Raw genomic sequence first — 17138 nt, 5'->3', positions numbered from 1 at the left:
GCTAGGACAAGCAATCTACAAGTCTATGCCAATCAATTAACACAAGATGCACCTACACTTGAATGCCTAAATAGATAAATATGCCTTATAACTAATGCACTGATAGTGTCTCAAAATATCGATGGCGGGATGGACTTTCACTCTTTCCTTGACAGAATCGACAGTAAAGTGAAACTGAATAGTTTAATATCCACCTTGCAAGTTCAGAGGACATCCTGAATGTCGAATGCCTGTAGGTGTTGGCAAGCGGTTTAATGGGGCATTGTGGCGTGGACTGCCGCTGCAGATCGATGAGAGCATTGCTGTACGGGGATAGAGTTCGTGGTCGTGCTCAGCGCCTGCTTCGGCCTCTCGTAATGTTGCTAATTTCGACACGTATGCGCCAATGTTACCACCGATCGCTCTAGCCGGTGTTGCTCTCTACCTGCCACATCTCAGCTCATGGGCAGTATTAATGAATTGGGTGTAATGTGTGGAATGACTTTGTGCATTATATCGTGTAGACATGTCACTATAGCCCATTCACCGAGTGATGAGAGTGATGCCCCGCCCTGTCCACGTCGTTCCTAGACTATCGACGCGCCGAGCTCACAAGCGGGTACTTGGACTTGGGGTACTTGTGGTTGTTTGTTCGTATATGCTCCAATAAGTTCACGACTGTGGTGGGCGGCGCCTCACTATCATCTCCCGATGCATGGACTATAGCCTTTGTTGCATACCTCCCAAAGGTGTGAAACTACCACCACGAAACTACCCACGAAGGATCAGTAATAAATACAGCGTTACAAGACTAAGAGACAAAAGTGTATTAGAACCGCAAAAAGCATTTTCGGACCTGTCTTCATGCTATATTGTACTTGTTGCTCTTAACCAAACAATACAGCAAACTAAAATGTTCACATGTAAACTAGACATTTTCAATAAACGATTCGCGGAATAAAGCTATTTAGTGTGATTGGGTGAGCGTTAGCAAAGCCTATCACTCGCCGGGCTTTACAAATTTTTCTTTCTTTCTGCCTGTGCACGATTATCGCGAAAACGGAAAAGAACTGACCCATCGAATTGAAATTGTGCGTAAGGCTTAATTTCTATATGATGGACAATGTTTCGCTTATGGTGCTTGTCACCCCAATGGGATTTGGCTAAGCATTAGTGAATATTTTTATGATGGTCATGGAAGAGTACCAGAATAAATAAATTTAATACAAATACAACTAAACGAGATTCAACAGATACATCATTTTATAGTGACTTGGTGTATCTTAACACTGATATGAAACTCAATTTAATGGGAAAAACTGAATGAATTGTGGCAAGATATGTCGAGATAGCTTCCATATGTAGAATTGTTTCCGAATACTTATAGCCGAATTCCAGAGATTCCTGGAGTTTATGGCGTAGTCTAATATCTCCATAGATCACCCTGTTTTATCGACGACAAAAATCTGGCTATAAAGAGATGAACAGGTAGGTCAGATGAAATAATTTATCTCCTTTAGTCTTCCAAATGGAACATTACAAAACATTAGAAAAGGAAGCCAATTTTACGACACTTTAAGGAAAATCCCTACAAATTCGTCATAAACTTATTGAATACACATTGAAAAGAGGGATATATTAAAGATCAAGGTATGTTGAACTACATTTACAAACTCCAGTATGCATGTAATATATTCAAATTGGGTGTTTACCTTTAGACTGGTTATTTAAGGAAGAGTTTCAGAAAATAGCAATTATAACTGAAATAAGACAAGGTTGTGCAATATTCATGTTGCGTGTCAATACGAGTAAACTGGTTACCAACTTATACAACAGAAACAAGTTCGCCATTCCGCCCTTCACGTGTTCCTGCACAGTTTTAGGCCGATTCACCAAATCAGTAGATAGACCCAGTAAACTTTCTACTTACAATACACTTTCCACGAAGCTGCCTCGCCGCCATTATTTTATAATTACTGTATGAAAGCTCAATCACAGTTTCACATCAAGTGTTCGCACTCACACCGCCTGTGCGTTGACTTATTGTCGGCTCCTGGCCTGGGCAACTCATCGCGGCTTTCCCGTTACACTGCATTATCCCATAGCCTACCTACTGTATTGTCTACCACTTGCGGACATCTATGTGGGCATCTGCTCAATACCCTATACAGAGAGGTCAATTAAAGCCATCAAGTGCTGTGCTGATAAACGTATAATGTCCTGTCTTATGGCTGAGCGTTATTCTATTTGCTCCTTTATTTTGTATAAGCTTTAGTAGGTGTCTCGTTTTACAGGTATGCTTTATATGGAATCAGGTAGTTCTATCTTTTTCTATATTATTATTGGTCACAATTGATGAGAGTAACTAAAAGAAGAGTAATGAAAATAAAGGAGTTTTATAATTTTTTTATTACCCTGTGAACTTTTAAATGACAATCTAATTGGATTGGGAATCATATTAAGTGGATAAGTACTCAAAAATATGCTTTGCCTTAGCAGCAATTTATTTTACAGATTAATCTTATATAAAAAAAACTGTTTTATTAATTACTATAATATATTACTGTATAATTTTTTATATACATAATCGGTTACGGTGAAACGTTTATGGTTTTTTTCAATGGTTACTTTCAAAATGGCGAACGTTAAACAATCTTTATATTACACTGCCAAAAACATACTTTGTATATACCTTACAGGGACCTTTCAATTTAGACTGGTGTTATGGAGAGATCATTCATTTGTGAAAGTAGATGTAGAGCAAGGCACATACACCTTTCAATATTCAAATACCTTATTTTTTCAAATTGCACAACTAAGGAAGTTCTGATTTCCCCCTTAAAAACTATAATTTATTACAACATGTAAATGATAGTTTAGCTTACTTCTTACATCACGATACACTTAAAATTAGTAATAGACGAAGCGGCAATTGCTTACTCCTCATATTCTCCTTTTCTCTATTTAAAATTTCAACATATATGCTGAAATTACCATTTGTAGAATGATGTGCTTTACCATGAATGTATAAATGAAAGACTAATGTCCTAACGTTTTCCAGAATACTAAATCAATCCTTCATTGAAATAATAGTTCATACTCCATGTAAGGGTTCCTCAACTTGTACAAAGCGTTATGAAAGATGACGGATTCATTTTAATAGGACCACTGAAGTATACATCTTCCTCACAGCCCAAGCTGCAACTCTTGTAACTGCCTAGATCGTGTTCTGTTTTACGTCCAAACCGTGTTGTTGCAGCTGCTTATGAGATGAGAGGGGGCGGCGGAGATTGAACTCTATCTTTAGACATAGAATTAATTTCAACCCTCCGCTCCAGGGGGGTGTTCTTGTCGTGTCTCCGCGGGAGTGTGGCTATTTTCACACCAAAGCAGCGCTGACTCAACGCTCCTTCCGCTGCAAGCAAGAGTCCTGTGTTCTCCGACTTCCCGCTGTTTACTCGCCGTGACGACCTAATTACCGGGGTTGTGACACAGCTGTGACGTCACCAGTTATCTCTCCATCTAGAATGTAGCCACCTTGAACTGCAACACCGCTCTCTGCGGCCACCTGCTCATCTGGGACACTCGGCAACATTCCAGATTCAACATTCCAGATATAACGATCTAAAGAAATGTAAGCATTTTTATGGAGCCAGCCAGGAAAAACTTTGGGGGGGGGGGGCAAGACAACTGATATTTTCCCATAGTGGACAAAGACTAAGGCCCCCATTTTGTTCCTTAAAAAGTTCTTGACCCGTTTCTTTGATAAGAACGATCTATCAGCAATACATTTCAGTAATACTTAATTATTTCAATAATAATAATAATCGTTTACTAAAAAAATGAAAAAAATTAACATTTGGGGGGGGGGTTCGGACCCCTAAGACTGACTCGCTGGCTACGTCCTTGGATATATAACATATTTTACATAACGGTTTTGGGATCGAGATAACAAGAAGCTTTTAAGTACTCATCCCTAGTATAAAGAAGAAATGCTACGGCCAACCAACCATTAGATACAACCTCTAAAGTTCGCTAATCAGTTTGAATTTAGCCTACTGTAAGTGCAGCTTACTTGACTAACCTAATAAATAATTTATCTACGATTTTATCTACAAAAATAAAACACTGTTCGTTACGTAATCGGCTGTCTTATGCAATAACCTCTAAAGTTCGCTAATCAGTTTGAATTTAGCCTACTGTAAGTGCAGCTTACTTGACTAACCTAATAAATAATTTATCTACGATTTTATCTACAAAAATAAAACACTCTTCGTTACGTAATCGGCTGTCTTATGCAATACTTAGTAATAAACTAAATCCTGCCGGCGGAATCCTAATAACGTTTTGCCAAGTGCAATAAAATGCTAAAAGTCAATCCGCCTATTTTCAAAATAATATATATTTTAAATTATTTGAATACAAGTCAAATCTATAGAACCAATCAAATGCTGGTAAAACCATAATCACTAGTGTACTGATAAATTAACTTATTAAAAATAAATCTCATCTGTCCGATATACCGTTGTTTACATAATATAGTGTTACGAACTTTCCTGTGATCTTTTAGAGTATTTGTATTTCGGGACATGGAATAAAAAAGTAATAACATCACGGATCAGAAATATTTATTTTACCGTCTCCGCCTGTACATGTTATTTTTTTTATTTTATTTCATGAACCTACTAAATCTCTCATAAAATAAAATTTGTCATAAACCTATCAAAAAGATACAAAATTAAAATTTTGTATTATAATGCTCTCTCAAATCAAGAGAAAATTAATATTATATTACCACATCACTTTTCGAGATAGCGAACGTTGTAATGTTTAAAACATAATGACGTTGTAAGCTACTGATATAATGTAGGCTTTTAACTGTTGTAATGCACGGTTAATGGTACTATTAATAAACATGTGAGCCAAGAAATAATGAGGTGTATTACAACAATTTAAATCTTACATTTACATTAGTTATTTACCGATTTGATCTGCGTGTAAACATGTTTGTAATTGAATTTATCGTCGTTTTTTATAATCTCATTAGTTGTCAAGTTATTACGCTTTAAACATTTTACCCGTTTTCAAACTTGAAAAATCATTAAAATCTAACATAAATGTTTCTCTTGATTTGAGATGGTAATAACAATAAATGCGCTAAATTTGAATGTTTTAACTTTAGCCTACTAATGAAATAAAAAATAAAATAAGAACATTTGTACACAGAGAGACGGTAAACTCCGAAGAACATATACCCACAGTAGAATTCGTAAACACCGTATATAAAACAGTGGTGTATTAGACGAACTGGATTTTCTTTCTAAATATGTCAATTTTCAGTGCATTGTTTATCAAAAACATAGTCAGGTAAAGATTTGGGGGAAAGGGGTCCAGACAACTGAGGTTTTCCGGTAGTAGTCAGAGAGTAAGGCCCCATTTTGATCCTTAAAAGGTTCCTGACCAGTTTCTTTGTTGAGAACGATCTTTCAGCAGTACATATACAAATACTGAATTATTTAAATAATAATTACCGTATCGTTTACTAAAAAAGAAATTGAAAAAAAATCTGGGAGGGTCCGGACCTCTTGAACCCCTCGCTGGGTACGTCCTTGTTGTTTATTACAAAAATAACAGAATTTAATTGGTTCCGTTGAATAACCGGTTTTCTAACCGGAGAATTCTTTTACACTCTGTGTATAAAAATTTCCATGTATATCGTTTCTTCTGTATGTCACCGTACATCAATATTGTATCTACTGTATGTCCGATGTCGGCTGGACGTGCAGGAGTAGTTCACATGGAGCGACTGTTTCAGGTCAAAGTGTGACAAAACGGATACGCCGCACCAGCACGTGCACTCGGGCCACACGAAACGTGTCAATTGCGAAAGACTCCAATTTTGGGCAAAATGAGAAACCCTGAGGACGACCGCAACAGCCAGCCAAATAGTTGAGGTTAGTGAGACGACCGACGTTCCCCGTCTCTGTAGAGAGTAGAGACAGAAACAACGGTCCCAGGAATGTCGGAGGAAGCCGGCTCTGCCAAACTGGGCCCGAAATATAACCCATTTGAATGCCTGCCAGAGCCGGTGCCTGCGCCTATATAGCTGGCAGTGCTGCACCGCTACACCACGGCCTTTAATAGGTAGCTAGCCTATACTGTATGCAGTCAGTGGCATGCGTTCTGTGTACTACATGGTACCTAATATCCGTCTATTACAGATTTTAAAATGTTATTGCATAAACTACTTTGTGAACAGGCACATTAATTCATTCAATATTGTAATGTAAGCGTTTATGTATGATTGTAGCAGTTTTTCTGCAATCAAATTCAAGTTTGTGAACAAATAACTAAACAATTAAATTAATGTTGAAGAGGAAATGTTATTATAAAATATCAAATTAAAAAATAAACAAAAAGCGTATTAAATATACTGTAAATATTGTTAGGCTAATAATTTAATAATACGTAGTTTCATATGTTATTCTTATTCACTCTTATCTTCTGAGACGTGATTGAATTCGAACCCCATCATGTCTAAATTATTTTTTGCTCAAACTGCCACAAGAAAAATTAAACTTCAACTAATAAAATACTGCTCAATTTAATAACATATGACATTTGTTTTATACTCACTATATATACACTTACACACACACACGCACGCACACACACACGCACGACACGCGCGCGCGCGCATACACACACACACACACACACACACACACACATAAATGGTGCCACACAAAGGTTGGTTTTGTTAAAAATTAAATTTCGTCATTAATATTTAGGAAATAATTAATACTTCGTGCATATCAATTGTAAACAGCTGTATTTTTTATATGTAATATATTTATTTGTGGTTGAGTGAAATACACTTTCCTTATTTATTGTTTTTCTATTAAAATACTGTTCCATCTGCTGCTACATTATTTTTTACTGAGTATTACAATCTTGTACAACTGTATATTACATATGACCACAGACATTAGATGTTTTGTTTCTCTGTGATATAATTTAATACGGGGTTTAAGCTAACCTCTCGGTCTAGAAACAAACATGTCTATCAAAACATGTATTTCAACTGCCTTCGACTGTGGTTAATTTAAAATTGTGAAATCCGTACTGTACACAGTACCATTCCTAAACATGTAAAAAAATAGTGGCGTACATGGTGTTGGCTCATTTACCGGAATTATGGTGACAGGCACAGACGAAATTCGTCAAAAATTACAGAATTGAGATCAGTCAGTTGTATTGTGTTATGCTTATCATTTATGGTTCTACATTTGTTTGTTGGAGTCCTTGATAACCTCGACAATACTTAAAACGTATTCTGCATACGTTGTATTTGATAATCATAATTAATTACAAAGGTCTGTTCTGAAAATTAATAATTATTAAACGATTTTAAATTAATTAATCTACTGCCAAGAGTAGTCTTCAATATTGATTAAATATTGGCCAACAGTTATTTATTTAACTCCAGATGAGTACTAAAAAGGATTTCAAGTAAGATACCTGATGTATCTCTCATGTTTCGAATGTTCAAATTCTAATTGTCGGGTTAGTTGAAAATTGATTTAATACACATTTTTAATCATCCTTTATAGGCAAAGACCACATAACCACTGAGTGTATACACACCATGATGTACCCGGGCGTCATGGGCATAAAAATATAACCTGTTATTATAATCTATTTATATCTAAATTCAAATTAGGGATATATATAACCACGTTCAAATGGGCCGAGTCCAAAGTTCACGACTCTTGAACCAGAGACTGGGGGACGACTACGACAGCTGACGAGTTGAAACATCGTGAAACCCTGCTGTGCCTGCCAAAATACCTGTTAAGAGTCCAAGACCGACAGTGACGTAGTTAAGAATTTCCTTCACAATCTTCAAGGTCAGCTTCGCATATAAACAGGTCCTACTGGGGCAACCTCTCGAAATCCGGGGCTGGACAAGGATTTAAATTCAGACAACTATTGTCGCGTTTCTTAGATCCACTAAAATTGATCAATTGATTATGCTTAGCATAAAACTAAATATCTTTGTACTATATTGGATTTTTTTAATTATTAGTAATACCATGTACACTTCGTTATGTAGAAAGATTCGTAATTCACACTCACATCTTCAAAGGTTATCAATTATTCCAAGTAATTAGTTAAACTTTTAATACGATTTTTAACAAATGTTTTTAATGGGGTTTTAAAATCAAAACCGGTTACCAGCTTATAATATCCATTTACTTATTCTTCAATTAATAATTTTGCAAATATTTTTGTTCTAAAAATAACTCCTTACACATTGAATTAAGAAATTAAATTCCCAATAAGTAAACTATGATAAGTTTAATTGTTAAAATTATAATGGATGAGACATCCATGACTTAATGCATCCAGGGATGATTCGCCTGTTGTTTTTGGCACTTCAGAAGTTGGAAAAAATAGGCCTAACGATTTAAATAGTTTGGCATAGTTTGAATATAGGTAATTTTACTGCACCCAACATGATTCACTATGCCTGTAACTATTATGCCTAGTAAGTATTATCCATAGAGACACCCTCATCCACCAAAGTATTCATCATCATTATTGATCAAAAATAGGTATAATTTTCACCATTTTCTTATTAATGCTCGTGTCCTTGAAAAAGATTGCAGCTGCAAATTACTCGAAACTTACACTATTTATCCTATAGGCTACTAATATGAAGTCAATCTCCATAAGAAAACATATTTTTCTCTATTTTTGTAAAAACTATAATGCTTTGTAGGCTTTTCAGCTAAAACCTCACAGATTTACTGTTAAATTAACAGTACCGATATTAAGTGTTAAATGATTTACAGTTATCTAGCTCGAGACTATTACAAAGTAGGCATACTAATTTAATCAGGCAGATCCGATCAGCCGTGTACTAGAACGCTATCTAGAACTGTTATCGTGTCATGATAACAGTCATACAGGTGGCATACAAATTTTAGGTTACCGAAAATGCGCCAATATTAAATTGATAATTTACTATTTTCAGTTCCCGTTTTCAAATGTTACAGTTTATAACTACGCTTTGACTGGTGCTAAAAAGCAACTTAATTCTTTCATAAGCGAGAGGACTCATAATTAGAGGCCTAATATTGGTTAATATATGTGGCAAACCTTCCATCAACACGAAAAAAAAACTACAGACGGCAAAACACAAGTTAAGAGTTACACATTTTTTCACGAATCTTGGTTAAAATTAATTTATCAGAAAGGAAAATAAATACGCCTATGTTATTAGGACACTACAAAGGGCAATCGGTAAAAATATAAAGTGCACTTATAGCCATTCAGCAAATAATAATTCTCGTCATTTTTAATTTCTGAACCGATAAAAGCGGTGAATTTTAATTGGGGTTTTAAACATTTCAAAGTAGAACGTTAATCAGTTCCTAAAATAACCTACAAATAAAATGACAAACCTCACTTGATTTGAAAACATCAACAACCCAACAGGTTGTCAAAACAAGCACATGAATAATGCAACACTTATTGGTATTACGTTTAATTTTAACACGTAAAATTTAATTGATAAAATAAGATTATTTTAAGATTGGTTAATCTAAATCATACAAAAATTAAACTCACCAGAATAAGCTGTAATTTATCCAATGGACGAAAGCGGCACACACACAACTACAATCACCACGGCTGCCCAACTCTAACTAAAACTATCTTGCAGTGAAGGCAGGCGCTGGCTTTCGTAGTTCGCCGGGCATCCGTCTAGAGCGCTCCTCAATCTGTCTGCAGACTTCTCTTCCATCCACAATCCACATTCCTTACCGCAGCTTTTGTGATTGATGTATGTGGTTGATTCGCCTTTTGTCTAACCTAGGCCCAGTCAAGTATCTTGCTGCACGCATTTAAATTGCCTTGCGTGCAAAATAAATTGTGATTACAAAACTGTTATCCATGTCATGTGACCCACAGTCACACATATGCCAAAATAATACAAAATATATAATTTTGTTACTTTCACAAACCACCATTTGAATTATTAGCATACAGATTAAAATTTTTATTACTTATAACTAAAGTTTGGCAATGAGTCAGTAGTGAAACATACGTTAAGGACAAATTCGTTTTAACCTCCTTGTAATCGAAAACGGTACATATTAGAAAACCTCAGTTAAATATAATCAAAGATACACGATTTTAAAGATAGTAAAATTTGTAAATATAAAATATCTTTCAATTTGAATTTGCTATACGGAAAGTAGTAAACACCAGTTTCGCAAAATAACTGAAATCTTGTAAAAATGAACTATAGTTTAAATTTAATATCACAATATAGCAATAAGTTAAAAATAAGTTGACGAATTAATCATAGCTTAAACAATCTTATAATTTGTAAATATAAATCAAAACTGAGGCGTGAATGAGTTTTATAAGTATATACAGTATATACAGTTGTTAATATGTACTAAACTAAAAGTTTGAACAAAAGGACAATTTTAAATGAAGAATTCTTTAGTGAAAGAATCTTTCTGAAAAATAAGATGTTTGGTTCAAATAATATAAGACGGTCGTGTTAGTGACGATGAACTAAGAGTTAACCAGACTATAATGAATTTTAAATACAAACGTACGGATTTGCATACATCGTTTAACGGCAAACAGACATATAAACTACAGGTACGGAATTAATATTAGGTCAAAACAAATAATTAAAATCTAATAGTATGGTATTTAACTGTAATCCTCTTGATTCTTATAAAAACAGTGTCATATTAATAACTCCAAAACATTATCGTTTCTTTGATATTAAAATATATAGTTGAGTTACAAACTGAGAAGCTTTTCTTATTTACAGTTATACAACTGTTACCCGTTACTCTCCTAAATGGGATAGAACTCATTAGATAAGTGGTGGCAATTGGAATATATTACCACTCTAATTTCAGCGCAATACTTTGATTTTTTTATTGAAATCCAAAAGATTTCAGTGGCACTGGAGCCATCTTAGGCCAGGGTGAGGAGTCATTAAGTCGTCCTGTTAGTTTCGGCTTTCTTAGTGAGTTTTATATAAGTTATGTTAAATTTGAAACGGAGGTAGGCATATTTGAGAAACATTATTTCAGCGAATTTTCGATCATACACAGTAGCATTTATACGTGTTACAATCCAAACAATCAAATCTAACATACTTACGATTAAGTTAAATCCCTAAAAGAAACATCTGCAAATTTAGGAAGCCATAGGACTCGCGACAGTCCTCGTTTACATCCTCGGTTTCCATTCTTTGAAATATCTGTAAATTGATACAGTACAGTGTGAGTACTTACTGATCTCTGATCGCTATATTATCACATTTCTTTGGTTCAGCCTAGGAATAATATGAACTTTTATAACCCTAATCATTGTCGTCTCCCTCGTCAGAGCAAAGCAGACTCACTGCCCCCTCCTTGCTCGGGCATAAGGTAAACCTATACTAAATTATATTGCGCCTTTATCTTTCATGGTTTCTGCTCGTCGTCAAGGAATTTGTGAGTCAGTCAGGACATATCCTTTTGATGTCCTGTAACAATCCGTTCGTTTCTTTCGAGTAGCGCCTTTTCTTTGTTACTAGGCAAACGGAATTCCTGAATGTCTTGCGGAGTTTGCATGTCACAGTATGTTCCATGGAAGAATAATTTATATTGGTCATGGAGGAATAATCAATACTAGTTTCAGAAACTGACTGATCTGTGGTAACGTTCTCTTAAATCTTATTTAAAAATTGTGTCGTAGTTTTCAATATGTCCCATTTAAAGCTTTGGGGGTTTAATAAAATATGTACAATTTACCCATATTTTTAACCTAAGAATTGTTATGTTGAATAATCATTTATAATAGGCCAAATTAAAGCCACAAATATAGTTGGATGCCTATAAATTACGCCTAAAACTTGTAGCCTATGGTTCTCATAATTGTACGATGCATTATAATTAGTAATTAAAACTATTTAAAGTTTACATTGTTCCGCGAAACATTACCAAAAATGCCAACGAGCAATAATAACTGGTCGAACCGACAACAGCTTCTCACGATTCGTAGAGAAACCGAGTGTATAACTTTCTTACACTAGCTGAACATTTAATAGCCTATTTACAGAGCGTATCTGCGTAAATTTAAGCGTATTGAACTGTAATAATTTGTTTGCCGTAATGGCGCATCGGATAGTTTACAGAACGTTGCTCCAAAGGTCAAGAGGTCATGCATGCCATTAGACTTGAAGATTGGAAGTCAGTATAAAACAATTAGTTCATTACATGACTTAATTAGTAAAGCTCTGAGAAAAAACGACCTTGATCCTTATTCTTAATTAGGAATATCCTACCAGTAAAAGCATTTGTAGATATTTAATTTGCAACTATGTCGATATTTTAAATCTCAATTAAGCGGAGTTGAAAATCTATTCTCCCCAAATTAAAAGTAGGATATTTAGGAACATATTTCTTGAGAACCTTAGCACCTATACTGAAAATATTCAAGTTTGGTAATACTCATCAGTGTACTTCATTCTAGGACTTTTTCTATATTTAGTATCATTTAAAAAAAAGTATAATTAAAGGTATTCATTTATAATAATATTTTTATAATTTCTAGTACATTTTGCCATCTTAACTTCATTCAGTAAACGTTTTTAACAATAACTTTATTACAGCCTTTAGAATTGTGTATGTGCTTTGAGTTAGAAAAAGTACAGCTGATGGGACATATTTTTATTTAACTTTCTTTAAGGTCTCTTGGGCAGTATTTGGAGTCATCTACTTCTAGAGCTTTCGGCCTTTTCTTCTTCTGATATTCAAGAGTATCATGTGAAGCTCGATGGGCATTGATAAGACAAATCGGCTTTCTCCAATGACTCAATTTATCCTACCGTCAATAATTCCTAATTCTTCTAAAACTTAAAATCTTCCTAAATTCCCTTCATTTAATGCCCAGATCTCTTGCAGCAGTGAGTATCTGGAAGAGATCTAATAATTGTGCACCTGATGAGACAACGAGAATACCTCTTCATCTAGATTAAACTAAAAATCGTGTTTTCCGTGTCGTGGTCCAGGTGTCTCTGACGTCAAAACAATGTATCGAGTTTATTTTGAGCTTCCTCGTCGCCGAACTTTTTTGGATCTCTTCAGACGACATAACTCCAGACTTCACAAATCAAGTCTGTAACAGCGCCAGATCCCAGACGCTGTACTAAGAGGAAGGTGAGCTGGAGCTTAACTAACATTCACGTGTTAATCCTCGCATTTTCAAAGGTTAAATGAACTCAAGTCTCTTGTAAGTTCCATTACATGTAATTGCATAAGAATAATGACAATGCATTTATAAATTTTTTTTATCCTCAGGAACCAAAAGTTTAGTTTCGTATAAAATTATGCATTTTCTCCAACTAGTAATCTACTTAATACGAATTGATTACTGTTTTCGGCGGTACACAATAAATGTAGCAATGTCTTTAAACGAGTAAAATATAGTATGTTTGCTACTAGCGTGAGTGCCTGCAATATCAGATGCGGCCGATTCAATGCATAGTTATACTGCGTCCTTCTCGTGACTCTCTTACAGTAGGGTTATTGTCCACAATGATGAGTTGCAGCTGTGTATCTGTATTTTGCAGTTGTATTCTGTGTGTGTTTGTCCGGACTCAGAGAGCTGTGTCTCAGGTACAGTTTTGATTTTGAGACGTACATCTTTTCTGTTGCGTGTTTAACTCTGGCAGGTTTAACACTTGAAGGAAAAGGACAGATACCACCTATCGAAACTTAGTGTTAAAGTTTTTCTTATATATGACAAATGACTATGTCAAAAGTTTAAGATCCTGTTAACCTCGACTCCACCTTGAAATTACTTAGCTCAGACAAAGAATGTTGATTTAGTTGTTACTGTCAGCACACAATATTTATACCCGACGTCAATAATAACCGTTAAGATCGTTACTTCTAATTACTGCGTTACTTACCATTGCTGATTATAGCGAGGTATTGTTTGGATACTATAGTGAACAATTAATTAACAGCGGCTTGCTAATAATAGGTGAATGCCGTGTACGGGAGTACTCAATGACAGCCAGAGGTAGGTTACGATCTGATAACAGTTATTAGTACAAACTAAAGGGCACAGTTGTCACCTACCGTATATCCTGTAATGACTGGTGAGAACCATGGAACCGGTTAGAATGTGCAAGTTAATTGGCTATTTTCGATGTCGTAATCAACAACATTAAATTGCAGCATATGTGCAGAATATCGATTTACTTAATAATACATTACTGTTGTTAAAGTTAATCGCATACTATTCGCATTTCTACTCATTTGAAAAAAATTGTTGGCCTTTCACATCGCTTTTCTTAACAGAACGGGCTGCTAAATTGTTAGAACCGATTTGAAATACCTTAGCAATCTCGCTAACATTTCATGACTTTTTGAATGTTGAGTTTAGTTCCAGTTCGCCTTCCTTTTACTGCAGCGTCTGGTATCTGACGCTGTCTCAGACTTGACTCCTGGAATCTGGAGTCATGTTCGTCTGAAGAAAGAAAGTCGGCGAAGAACAAGCTCAAAACAAACCCCTACATCATTTAGATATCAGAGACACCTCTAAATAGTTTTGGATCTCTTCCGAAGAACATGACTCCAGATTCCAGGAGTCAAGTCTGAGACAACGTCAGATACCAGACGCTGCAATAAAATGAAGGTGAACTGGAGCTAGACTCAAAATTCAATTGAATCAACCCTTCCTACCATAACTGCGTTAATGTATCATACTTTTCTTGGCATATAATACTTAAAACCAACCATCAGAGGCGTAAATAAATGTTGAATCCGCGTCAGTTAACCATATACAGACTAATAAAGTAGTTCCTTTATATCGTCGTCTGATGGTCGTATAACTAAAGTGGCACTAAAGTGGTAAGTGTCTGCGGTTGGGTTTAAGTGTCGAGTAAAAAACTTACCTGAGGAAAATTAATCATTTCATATTTTAAACCCTTTTTATATCCGTTCATTTCAACATCCACCAAAACTGGCATCAATTTCTTTTTTAGGGGATATTTCTTCATCGATTTCAAGAAATTCCAGGTGCGAGCTAATACTTATGCAACTTGGCTCAGTAGCTTTCGGCTCCTGGATAATATTAAGATGGTTAGTCGATAGATGATAACTGCCTAAACAACACGTGTTTTAACTGTAAACAATAATAGTAACATGATAGAAATAACAGCCACAGTGACCAAAATCAAGCCAGCATAGCCAAGAGCTGAGGCTTAAAAGAGAATAAAACAAAAAAAAACAACAAACAATAGTAAACAAAATTATTCTAAATAGAACCCTATTGTCGGGTTTATTTCAAATCTACAATAGACCTAGGCACCTAGAGTGTAAGACTCTTTAATTAATACTAACATTTGTGTTCAAAATATTACTTTTAGATACTAAAAATTGTACAATATTCTTATAGGTGATGACGCATGTACTAACAGGGTCTAAATCTAACCTAAAACTGCCAACTACAAATAGAAGTGTACACTATATTTACAATAACAAATAACTTAGATATTTCCATAATTAATTGGGTTCCAATAAAAAACCTATTCAATTTATTTAAGTTAATTTCAGAAGCATTTGTTAATCCTTACGTAGCTCTCGTAGTGCTTCAAATATTTCCCGAGGGTAAACACAAACCTGCTTCTTTATTTAAAGTGTATTATTGAGATGGTCGATTGGAAGGATAACACGATTTCGAACATTTGCCACTATTACATGTTACAGCTGAGTATTGAGTAACACAGTATACAGCGATGTACTCGCATGAGTTCTGACCTGTCATGAACGGTTCAAAAGAGCCCCGACCGTACCTCACGATTGGAGTATGTTATTTGTAACTGAAGTCTGAGTATCTGGAAGTCCTTCATGGATGCCGGTTCCTTGGGACCGATCAGGACGGTCGTAATTGACCGGCCGTAATCTTGATCCCTGGATCTGCTTACATACTAAAATGGCGTCGAGCCTGTATCTCTTTGGAGCGAAAATATGTATCCAGAACGACCGTCGTCGGCGGTTTACCGACCTCCGTTTGTTCATAGCGGTTTTTGTTAACAAACAATCATTTATCAAATATCAAACTTATGAGGATTTTCTAACTCGCTGTAACGTATTTCTTACAATTTTTATGAATATTACTAAAAATTTGGAAAAATATGCCGAATTTAGGATTATTTTGAAACATGTTTGTATAAAAAATAAACAGTTGATTGGGTCAGCGTTGTTGGAATTTCTAACTATGTTGGTGGAACACACATAGTGTACTACTTTCTAATTTAGAAGTTTTTAATGTTTCTTGCAGTTTTATATCTTGAGGAATATTTTGTCCTATCACGAAGGAGGTTGGTGATCGAGATTATTCAATAACAGGTACCAACTTCTTTCACGATTGCTTTAAATATTTTCAGTATAAAATGTATAGTAACAAGACAACAATAGGGCCTAATGAAGAACGCAAGTCTAGATTCAGCAAGTTGGAATGGAGCTATGAATAATTCTAATGATCTAACATGTTTTGACTACTAAAAGGGTTGTCTGTGGTGGACTCGGTGCTTTGGGTAACATTAGTAAGTCATTTAGTACGAGGATAACTCTAAAAGTTTTCATATATAGGAAGAGTTTTTGTACTAGAGTTACAGAACGTAGGGTGTGATCAGAGTAATCCTTCCAACGTCAATGCACTTTTGAAGTTGGATTTTACATTTGTTGAAAGCATCCAGCCATTCTATTTTTGAAATGGAGTCAAAATAATCACGGATCTTTCCTCGATTCTCTTCTTCGTTTGGCTTCCGAAGAAGAGCGACGACCGTGCACATGTTTCTTCGATGTCAAATATGTCACATCCAGAACTACTCATTGAGAAAGGTTTTCTTACTTTAAAAAATCACACAATATTATTCGCACTGCTGCGGATCTAATCCTCATAGAATTTTTAACAAGTGGAGTAGTATCTGTACTCTTGAACCACAGCGCGTACCTGATCAACGTTTTCTTGAGTGACAGCGGAATGCGGCCTTCCTGAACTTTTGTTGTCTTGAAGTGAATTAAAGCCTCGTAAAAATTGTAAATACCACTAAGAAACGAGAT

At 35.3% G+C, this 17138-nt stretch overlaps 1 protein-coding gene across 6 annotated transcripts in view; it reads right to left on the bottom strand.

Moving 5' to 3' along the window:
* The window catches only part of LOC124360154 (LIM domain only protein 7), a 247025-nt gene extending 237293 nt beyond the window's left edge, over positions 1-9732 (bottom strand). For 4 of the 6 annotated variants that reach the window (XM_046813513.1, XM_046813518.1, XM_046813517.1 and 1 more), the window contains exon 1: positions 9616-9732. The gene's annotated coding sequence lies outside the window, so the exon portion shown is untranslated. The remainder of the gene's footprint in view (positions 1-9615) is intronic. The other 2 variants (XM_046813519.1, XM_046813520.1) reach the window with 1 other exon arrangement.
* Positions 9733-17138: the final 7406 nt, after the last annotated feature.

The sequence above is a fragment of the Homalodisca vitripennis genome, chromosome 4 (assembly GCF_021130785.1).
Source record: "Homalodisca vitripennis isolate AUS2020 chromosome 4, UT_GWSS_2.1, whole genome shotgun sequence".
NCBI lineage: Eukaryota > Metazoa > Arthropoda > Insecta > Hemiptera > Cicadellidae > Homalodisca > Homalodisca vitripennis.
The sequence above is the reverse complement of the archived record's forward strand: the minus strand, read 5'-3'. Positions and strand labels throughout refer to the sequence as shown.